Consider the following 10,619-nt stretch of genomic DNA (forward strand, 5'->3'; position numbering starts at 1 on the left):
AAACTGGAAGCTTTCCCACTAAAATCAGTGCCAAGACAAGGGTGTCCACTGTCCCCAATTTTATTTAATATAGTTTTGGATGTCTTAGCCATAGCAATAAGGCAAGAGACACACATAAAAGGGATACAAATTGGAAAGGAAGAAATCAAGTTATCATTATTTGCAGATGACATGATTCTATACATAAAGGACCCTAAAGAGTCAACTAGCAAGCTGTTAGAGCTGATCAAAACCTACAGCAATGTAGCAGGATACAAAATAAATACACAGAAATCAGTAGCCTTCATATATGCTAACAACAAACACACAGAGGATGAAGTCAGAGAATCACTCCCATTCACAATTGCATCAAAAAAAATAAAATACCTTGGAATAAACCTAACCAAGGAAGTAAAGAATCTATACAATGAGAACTTTAAAACACTCAAGCGAGAAATTGCAGAAGACACTAGAAAGTGGAGAAACATCCCTTGTTCCTGCATTGGAGGAATCAATATTGTGAAAATGGCTATTTTACCTAAAGCAATCTACACATTTAATGCAATCCCTATCAAAATTCCAAAGGCTTTCTTCATGGAAATAGAAAAACCAATCCAAACATTCATTTGGAATCACAAAAAACCTTGAATATCTAAAATAATACTGAGCAACAAAAAAGAGGCTGGTGGTATCACTATACCTGATTTTAACCTATAGTACAGAGCCATAGTAACAAAAACAGCATGGTATTGGCACAAAAACAGACATGTAGATCAGTGGAACAGAATAGAGGACTCAGATGTAAGCCCAAGTAGCTATAGCCACCTGATATTCGATAAAAATGCCAAAAATACTCATTGGAGAAGTGACAGCCTCTTCAGCAAATGGTGTTTTGAAAACTGGATAAATATCTGCAGAAGGATGAAAATAGATTCTTCTCTCTCGCCATGCACAAGAATTAAGTCCAAATGGATTAAAGACCTTAACATCAGACCGGAACCTTTGAAACTGCTAGAGGAAAAAGTAGGGGAAACCCTTCAACATATTGGTCTTGGCAAAGACTTTCTGAATACAACCCCAATTGCTCAGGCAATAAAACCACAGATTAACCACTGGGACGTAATGAAATTACAAAGATTTTGCACTGCAAAGGACACAGTGGAAAAAGCAAAGATGCAACCTACAGAATGGGAAAAAATCTTCGCCAGCTATATATCTGATAGAGGATTAACATCTAGGATATACAAAGAACTCAAAAAGTTAAATAATAAGGAATCAAACAAGCCAATCAAAAAATGAGCTATGGAGCTAAATAGAGAGTTCTCAAAGGAAGAAATACGAATGGCATATAAGCATCTCAAAAAATGTTCTACGTCACTAGTCATCAGGGAAATGCAGATTAAAACTACATTGAGATTCCATCTCACTCCTGTCAGATTGGCCACCATCATGAAAACAAATGATCATAATTGTTGGCGGGGATGTGGAAAAAAAGGAACCCTTCTGCACTGCTGGTGGGAATGCAATCTGGTCCAGCCATTGTGGAAAACAGTGTGGAGGTTCCTAAAACAGCTAGAGATTGATCTACCATATGACCCAGCTATAGCGCTCCTAGGCATATATCCAAAGGACTCATCTCATTTCCTTAGAAGTACATGCTCAACCATGTTCATTGCTGCTCAACTTATAATAGCTGGGAAATGGAACCAGCCTAGATGTCCCTCAACAGATGAGTGGATAATGAAGATGTGGTACATTTATACAATGGAGTTCTACTCAGCGGTAAAGAAAAATGAAGTTATGAAATTTGCAGAAAAATGGATGGACCTGGAAAGTATTATACTAAGTCAGGTAACCCAGGCCCAGAAAGCCAAGCGCCACATGTTCTGTCTCACATGTGGATCCTAGCTACAGATGACTGGGCTTCTGCGTGAGAATGAAAATACTCAGTAGCAGAGGCCAGTAAGTTGAAAAGGAGACATAAAGGGTGGAGAAAGGAAGGGAGGAGGATACTTAATAGGTTGATATTGTATATATGTAATTACAATGATTGTAATGGGGAGGTAATATGATGGAGAATGGAATTTCAAACGGGAAAGTGTGGGGGTAGGGAGGGAGGGAATTACCATGGGATATATTTTATAATCATGGAAAATGTTAATAAAAATTAAAAAAAAAAATCCAAACTAAGGGCATCTATTGCCCTGTTGCTAAGGTGGCCCAAACCAAAATCCCATGCCATTTTTGGTATCTCCCTTATCTCTCTCTTCCTTCACCATGATAAATTGCTGAAAATTCCAACTCCCCTGGGCTCTCAAAACTTCCAGATGGTTGTAACAAATCTCCAACAGCCCAATATAATCATTCACCTGCTCAGCTTCTAATCAAAAAGGGACCATTTGCCACATATCCATTTCATTTTACCCCCAATAGAGGGTGAGTGAACCTCTCTATGTCTGTCTTCCTAAGGTACCTAGGAAGACAGTCCCAGTTCCCTTGACTTGTCCTTGGAGGATTGCACTCAGAGTTTCTACTCCAAATGCTTGCTTGCCTTCTGAACTCTCTGTCCTTCTCCAGGAGAAGGTCTCTGACCTCTGTCTTCAGATCAGGGACTCTTGATCCTCAGACAGACATCCTGGTACTTCTCATCCTTCTGGCATCTCAAATTTCCAAAATTCCACAGGCCTCCTTGCTGTGTTGTCTCCTTACTAATCATGAAATTCATAAAGTCCAAGAGCCTCATTTTGTTTTGTAATATAGTTTGGCCAAAAAAGAAATTGGACGATGATTTTCTTTGGCTGAAAATGACACATTTGACTTCCAAATTCTGTATTTATATATATTTTATATTTATTATATATTTTAGTTTTATTTATTTATTTGACAGAGAGAGGGGGGGAGAGAGAGAAAGAGAGAGAAAATGGGCATGCCAGGGCCTCCAGCCACTGCAAACAAAGTCCAGATGCATATTCTTCCCTGTGCATCTGACTAAAATGGGACCTGGGGAATCGAACCAGGGTCCTTTGGTTTTGCAGACAAATGCTTTAACCACTACGCAATCCCTCCAGCTCTGACTTACGAATTGTTCTTTATTTTCCATTTGAGAATCTGTTTTTATTTTTATTTATTTAATTATTTTTTATTAATTAGTTTTGTATCCAACAAATTCAGTCAGTTTGATGCCATTATTAGGCTCATCTCTCCCCTTTGACCCTCCTTGTTGAGGTTTATGAGTCATGCATTGTGGAGTTAGCCCTCAGTTATGGGTAGGATAAATGTCTCTATATTTCATGACCCAACATATGGCTCTGACATACTTTCCGCCCCCTCTTCTGCAAAATTTCCCTGAGCCATGTTGGATTCATTTTGGTCTGCTTCAGTGATGAGGTGTCTGGGGCCTCTGGGTCTCTGGGTCTCTGATTTGGTAGAAGTTGAATTTTCTCTGTGTTGATATCCTTCACCCTTGTGCTGGTATCTGGTTCACCAGAAAAACAGCACCCTTGCTTGGTTCACCAATTTTTCTTAGTTTCAGCCAGGGCCCTTTTGAGGTCTGATGGGGAGGCTCTCTCCTTAGGATCTACATCTATCTGAAAAAGAGAAGCAGATTCTCCAACAGAGAGTAAGTTAGCACCCAGACAAATGAGATAACACGTACTTTTTTTATAGAGAAGTTAATAGGTGTAGGCCCTCTTGTAGCCCACGATTGATAGTAGCTTGCTAATGGAGAGTGGGCTTATGTTTGGATATGGTTGTGACTTATTTCCAAGCTCCAGCTATGGGTCTTGTACCACTGAGGGGATCAGTTAGCTGAATCAAGAACAGTTGGTTCCCCACCATGGCTGTGTGCCACTATTGCACTTGTGTGAGCATCACACCAGGTTGTTTGCTGCTAAGTAGGTTAGACCATGAGTTGCTTGGACAGATATTGGTCATTTTCCCCCAGTCGTCCATGTAGCACATTCTGGCACTAGATGTGCTGACTGTCTGGGGAATGACTCTTTTCCAGCTTCCAGCCATACCATTCCATTTTATGTGTCGACCACATACAGTGTATTTAGCAGTAGGGTTTTACCACTAATCTTTGGTGGGTCATCAAGTACTCAGACAGAAATCTGTCTTTAATATAGGAAACTTTGTAGGTCTCTCTGATCAAAAGCTCATTGTGGATGATAGACACATGCTGGTACTGGGAATTACAGGTCAGCGCCCACTAAGAAAAGGAAGCAAAAGGTAACTAATATACAAGAATTAGAGAGAAGAGAGAGAGAAAGAGAGGGGGGAGAGGAAGGGAGAGAAGCTGTAGAAGATTAAGGTTGGTCTTCATCATACCCTCTCCAGTGTTTTGTGGCTCAGGTATTCCATCTAAGGGCCTGTGAATGTTCAGCCATTTGGTCTGCCTTTGAGGGAGTAGAATTTTATGGTAACATTGCCGTTTGGGTCTAGATTTTTGTTTCCCACCCATCCTATTGTCTAGTTCATGAGAAGCTTTCTGGGTATGTAAGGCATCTTGGGTCAATTCAGGTTAGCTGCTGTAGATGAGTGAGATTATGGCAATTTTTTTTTTTTTTTTCTGTGACTGGGTAAGTTCACTGAGAATGATCTGTTCCAGGTTCAACCATTTTTCCTCAAATTTCTTTGTGTCATGTTTCTTACTGCTGAATAGAATTCCATTGTGAAGGGATACCACATCTTAGTTATCCATTCTTCTAGTGATGGACATCTGGATTGATTCCAGCTCTTAGCTATTACGAAGTGAGCCACTACAAACATGGGTGAGAAAATCTCTCTGGCTTGTGGTTTGAAGGTTTTAGGGTAGATGCCCAGCAAGGGAATAACTGGGTCTGTTGGTATCTCTATAGTCAGCTTTTTCAGGAGTCTTCATATTGCTTTCCAAAGTGGTTGTACCATCTTATATTCTCACCAACAGTGGATGAGTGTTTCTACTTCTCCACATCCTGCCAGCATGTATTTTCATTTGAGTTTTTGATGTTTGCTATCCTTATTGGGGTAAGGTGGAATCTCATAGTTGTTTTAATTTGCATTTCCCTGATAATTGGGGATGATAAACATTTTCTTAAGTGTGTGTTTGCCATTTGTATTTCTTCCTCTGTGAACTGCCTGTTCAGCTCTTTGCCCCATTTTGTGAGTGGGGGGTTTGACTTTTTACTGTTTAAATTTTTTAGTTCTTTGTAGATTCTAGAGATTAGGCCTCTGTCAGTTGGATAACCCACAAATATTTTCTCCCATTCTGTGGGTAATCTATTGGCTTTGCTTATTGTATGCTTGTGTGTAAAGAAACTCTTCAGCTTCATGAGATCCCATTGGTTGAGTGACTGTTTAAGATCCTGTGCTACTGGGGTTTTGTTCAGGGAGTCTTTTTCCATTTCTATATCATGGAAGGTACTTCATAAATTTTCTTCCAGTGCTAGTCGAATTTCTGGTCTTATATTCAGGTCTTTGATCCATTTGGACTTGAGTGTAGTGCACGGTGAAATGTGTAAATCAAGTTTCAGTTTCCTGCATATGGTTATCCAGTTTGTCCAGCACCATTTGTTGAAGATGCTGTCATTTTTCCAGCCTATATTGTTAGCATTTTTGTTGAATATCAAGTAGCTATAGTTGCTTGACCCAAAGTCTGGGTCCTCAAGTCTATTCCATTGGTCTATACTCCTGTTTTTATGCCAGTACCATGCTGTTTTTATTACTATGGCTTTGTAATATAGCTTTTGATCAGGTATGGTGATGCTGCCAGAGTTACTTCTTTTGCTGAGGATATGTTTGGATATGTGAGTCCTTCGGCCTTTCCATATGAAATTTGAGATGATTTTTTCTATCTCTGTGAAGAACACTGTATGGATTTTAATTGGAATTGCATTAAATCTCTATATATTGCCTTTGGTAGGATTGCCATATTCACAATGTTAATTCTGCCTATCTAGGAGCATGGGAGGTCTTTCCTTTATCTCAAGTCCTCCTTAATTTTTTTTTTTTTTTGAGCATTTTTCTGTTTTCGTTGTATAGATTCTTCACTTCCTTAGTTAACGTTATTCCAAGGTATTTTATTTATTTTTTTGTTGTTGATATTGAAAATGGGACCATGTCCCTTATTTCTTTCTCTGTATCTTTGTCATTTGCATGTAGAAAGGCTACTGATTTTTGTGCATTGATTTTGTATCCTGCTACTTTGCTATAGGAGTTAATCACCTTGAAGAGTTTTGGGATGAAGTCTCTTGGGTCTCTTACATATACAATCATGTCATCAGCAAATAGAGCTAACTTAACTTCTTCCTTTCCAAATTGTATCCTTTTTTTTATTCCTTCTCCTATCTTATTGCTTGAGCTAGGACTTCCAGTACTATATTGAAAAGCAGAGGTGAGAGTGGACAACCCTGTCTTGTTCCTGATCTTAATGGGAATTCCTCCAGTCTCTCTCTATTAAGTATTATTTGGGCCTTTATTATGTTAACATATGAACACACCATGCTAATTCTCTCCAATGTTTTGATCATGAAGTGATGTTGTATCTTGTCAAAGGCCTTTTTTACATCTATCAAAATGATCATGTGGTTTTTATGTTTAACTTTGTTTATGTGGTGTATTACATTGACAGATTTCCTTTTGTTGAACCACCCCTGTGTTCCTGGGATGAATCTCACTTGGTCAAGGTGGATAATGCTTTTGATGTGTTGTTGGATTCGGTTTGCGAGGATTTTGTTCAGGATCTTTGCATGTAAGTTTATTAGGGAAATAGGCCAGTAGTTTTCTTTTCTTGTGGCATCTCTGCCTGGTTTTGGAATTATGGTGATACTAGCTTCATAAAAAGAGTTGAGTAGCTTTCCCTGTTCTCCAATTGCATGGCATAGTTTGAGGAAGATTGGTTTGAGTTCTTCCATGAAGGTTTGATAGAATTCAGCTGAGAAGCCATCTGGTCCTGGACTCTTCTTTTTGGGGATGATTTTTTTTTATTACTTTTTCAATCTCCATGAGTGTGATGGGTTCATTGAGGAGATTAATCTGTTCTGAGTTAACTTTGATAGATGGTATGCGTCCAGGAATTTATCCATCTCCTCCACATTATCCAGTTTTGTGGAGTAGAGGCTTTTGAAATAAGTCCTGATAAAAAATATGGAACACTTCACGAATTTTCATGTCATCCTTTCACAGGGGCCATGCTAATCTCTGTATCGTTCCAATTTTAGTATATGTGCTGCTGAAGCAAGCACTGACTTCCGAATTCTTGAAGATCTCACTAACTTCATAAATTGGATTGGCAACTGGCTCTATTCATCTACTCCTGTTCTCTTCTGTGTATGAACCAAGCTGTCCTACGTTAACAACCTTCCTTCCACACCATTAAACCATTCCTATTAGTGAACCACCTTCCTTATCCCAGAAAGATGACCACAAGCCCTTCTTTACTGTGCCATTATAAATGACAATCTCTCTCTCTCTCTCTCTCTCTCTCTCTCTCTCTCTCTCTCTGTGTGTGTGTGTGTGTGTGTGTGTGTGTCTGTGTAATCCTAAGTTGCAATAAAGTTTGCTTAACCTGTTTCTGTTCAAAGTACAGGTATAAAACTAGCCTTTGATAATGATTTCCAGCCCATTCTTCAGATACCACTGGTTTCCTCGTGCTTCTTGTTCTACCATGAAGTTTTCTAACATTATTTGCTTTCCCAGAGGAATCTGCCTATGATCAGTAGCTACATGGTGAGATGGGCATTCTGTTTCCTCCATTATGGCCACACAGATTATTCTTTATGTATCCAAGTAGAATCAGTAGGACCTGCTCATGTACTCCATGCCTTCTCAGAGGACATGTAGGCCTCTCCCACATGTTAGTGTCATCCCAAAGAAAAAATAAAACTAAAATCTTCAGGAAAAAATGTTTCAGGTTCTTTGTCATGTCTAATGCTGGCCAGCCATGCCATGTCATGTGTTCTATGTTTCATGTAGTCTGTTTTAATATGTGACTAAATTCATTGTCACTAACTGTTCCAATGCTTATGGTCATTAAGTGTTCTGCTGCTTATAGATATATTTTAGGATACTGTAAAATCACTTAAACCAGGTTTATTATGTTTCTGACTTTATGCTTTTCATGCTTAATACATGTTTATATTCCAGGGTTTGATTTTGCCTCTAACAATGCCTTCTGAATGTTTATGTCTTAAATCTTTACAGAAATGATAAATTTCAGTTTACTGACAAAACACAAATGTATTGATATGGTTTGCCTACATTTGTCAATGTTAAGATATGGTATGCATGCTTTCTATTGAATTAAATTATTGGAAAATGTCATATTTCTAATGTTTCTAGTCTATATAAGTCTGGATGGAGTATAATTAATGTACCTATGAAAATGTGTGGTTGCACCTAAGACTTTCAGTGAAGCAATAGATATTGCACTTCCCTCTTCTGAAACTGCTACAAGGAAGATTCCTTTGTGATATCTAGATAACAAAAATTCTGTAACAATTTACAGCTAAAGTTAAACAAATAGGAGCTGACTCTGGGACTGGCTCTTTTTAGGCAACATATAACTACCTTATCTTAGGTGACAGCAACCTGTCTCATTTGACAGATAGGAATGTCTAAACTCTCATAGACCATAAAGTTCTTTCCTCTGCTAGCATGGAAAAATTCAGAGGATTGTCAAGAATGTGGAACTCTGACACAATCAATGTTTTCAAACTACATACATGAAGCTTTGGTGAAAGCTCCCTCTGAAGTAAATTCTGCCTAAAAGTGTGTCTTCAGTTAAGGTGTTGTCAGTTATGATAAGATAGGTTAACATGAAATGTTGTTTCTTAGTACTTCTCTCTCCTTAATTGTTTATCTAATTCAAACTTAATTCTCTGTAAAAAAAGTTGGTAAATTTATTTATAGTACCATGCCTTATATTGAGATAGACATTGGGGTTAGAAGATTTAAAAGCCACTGACCACAAGTTATATCCTGTATTGTAATGTTCCATATTGTATAGTCTTTTATACTAACACTAGTTTTTGTATTGTTTAAGACCATAATATGCATTACAGCTTCTGACCAGTACTGGAAATCATCTTATGTTTCTTCTTAAAGATTGATATAAATAACCTTCTGATAACTTACAGTTCTACCAGTTCATAACAGAGAGCCTTATAACATACTAAATCCATCTATCTGGGCTCCTTTTGATGGTTCTCCAAGGCTTGAAAGTCAACAGAAGAAGAGACTCCTCCTTTCACCATCCCACTTCAGCTTGAAAGACTTAAACCTGCCATCCATCTTCCAAAATCTTAACATCTCTCTCCACTGGCATTAGACTTGGAGGTCATTAGGATACAGATCTTTGTCCCTGATAACAACAACAACAAAAAAATCTTCCTGATCATAGGTCTGATCCTAAACAAAGACATAAAATATATAACATGTGCTAATAGATTATAAGGTTTGTAAAAGGATCTCTGATTAAGATAACTAAGTTATATCCAAATCCTGAATTTGCATGCATTCCAACTGATAAAGCCTGTATTTTTTTGCATAAATACCTGTTTACAATAGGTTTCTTAAGCATTCTACTCTTATGTATGCTTTCCTATAAAACTTTTGTTTTCTATGAACTTGTTAAAAAAAACTGGGCCCAAGTATATAAAATTAATTGTGTCTGTAAAATTAATCAAACTTTAAAGTTTTTCAGCCTAACATATGTCCATTAGTTCCTCTAAAGCTAAGTCAGATCTTTTGATCGCTGAACTAAGTAAAAACTATAAGCTCTTTTAATTAAAAACTTAAAAAAATCTTTAATCCTGATAACTAAGCTTCAAAATTAGTTAATTTATTAATCTCTACCATATTTAAATTTAAAATTGCTTAAGGTGTTTCAAATATGGCTTCAATATTAGTCTCTTATACTTCCTAGCTTACCTAAGCCAAACCTTTATTTTTCCAAAGAATCCCAATTAACTCCCCAACTGTGATGGATATGGTGTTGTCAATTTGATCTCTTTAGTAATCCACAAAAATCCCTTATGGGTGGGTCTCCAAGGTTGCTTCCAGGAAAGATTAATTGAAGGAGGAACTCCTTCCCCGAGAGCAAGCCCTGCCCCAAAAGCAGGCTGCCCCTCTCAGATGGGAACTTTATATAAGGAAGTTCTGGATGAAAGAAGCCCCTTTCTTCCACTTGGCTGCTGGATCTGCTTGCTGCCTTCCAGCATGGATGGAAGACCAGCATCAACTGGCAACCTGCATTGATTGAAAACCAGCTGTTCCTCAGGAAACCTCCAGGCCTTCTGTGCTGGATTGGGACTGCTGAGGCATCTAGCCACATGGACTGAGCAGCTAATGGGTTCCTTGATTATCAAGCCTGCAACTACTATTTGGACTGCTGTAAGCTAATCCAATAAATTCCCTTTTTAATATAATTTATTCTAGTTGTTCTGTTCCTCTAGAGAACCCTGTCTAATACAGATTTTGGTAACAGAAGTGGTTCTAGAGAAACAAAATTGTAAGGATGGATTTCTCTAGTCAGCTTGGAGCTATCTGGGGTTGGCTTTCCAACTTCAGTGCTACTAAAGGCCTTCCTGGTAATAAGAAAAGCACTTTTACTGGAAATAAGGGGTTACCAATAATTCATGTTGTGAACTATTAAAAGAACT

General features: G+C 38.0%; 1 non-coding gene across 1 annotated transcript; it reads right to left on the bottom strand.

Annotated features, from left to right (window-relative positions):
- Nucleotides 1–7,098: 7,098 nt before the first annotated feature.
- LOC123454886 lies at nt 7,099–7,202 on the bottom strand. The gene has a single exon (XR_006633542.1). It is a non-coding gene; the product is annotated as a U6 spliceosomal RNA (small nuclear RNA).
- Between the last annotated feature and the right edge of the window lie 3,417 nt (nt 7,203–10,619).

This window comes from Jaculus jaculus, chromosome 14 (assembly GCF_020740685.1).
Source record: "Jaculus jaculus isolate mJacJac1 chromosome 14, mJacJac1.mat.Y.cur, whole genome shotgun sequence".
NCBI lineage: Eukaryota > Metazoa > Chordata > Mammalia > Rodentia > Dipodidae > Jaculus > Jaculus jaculus.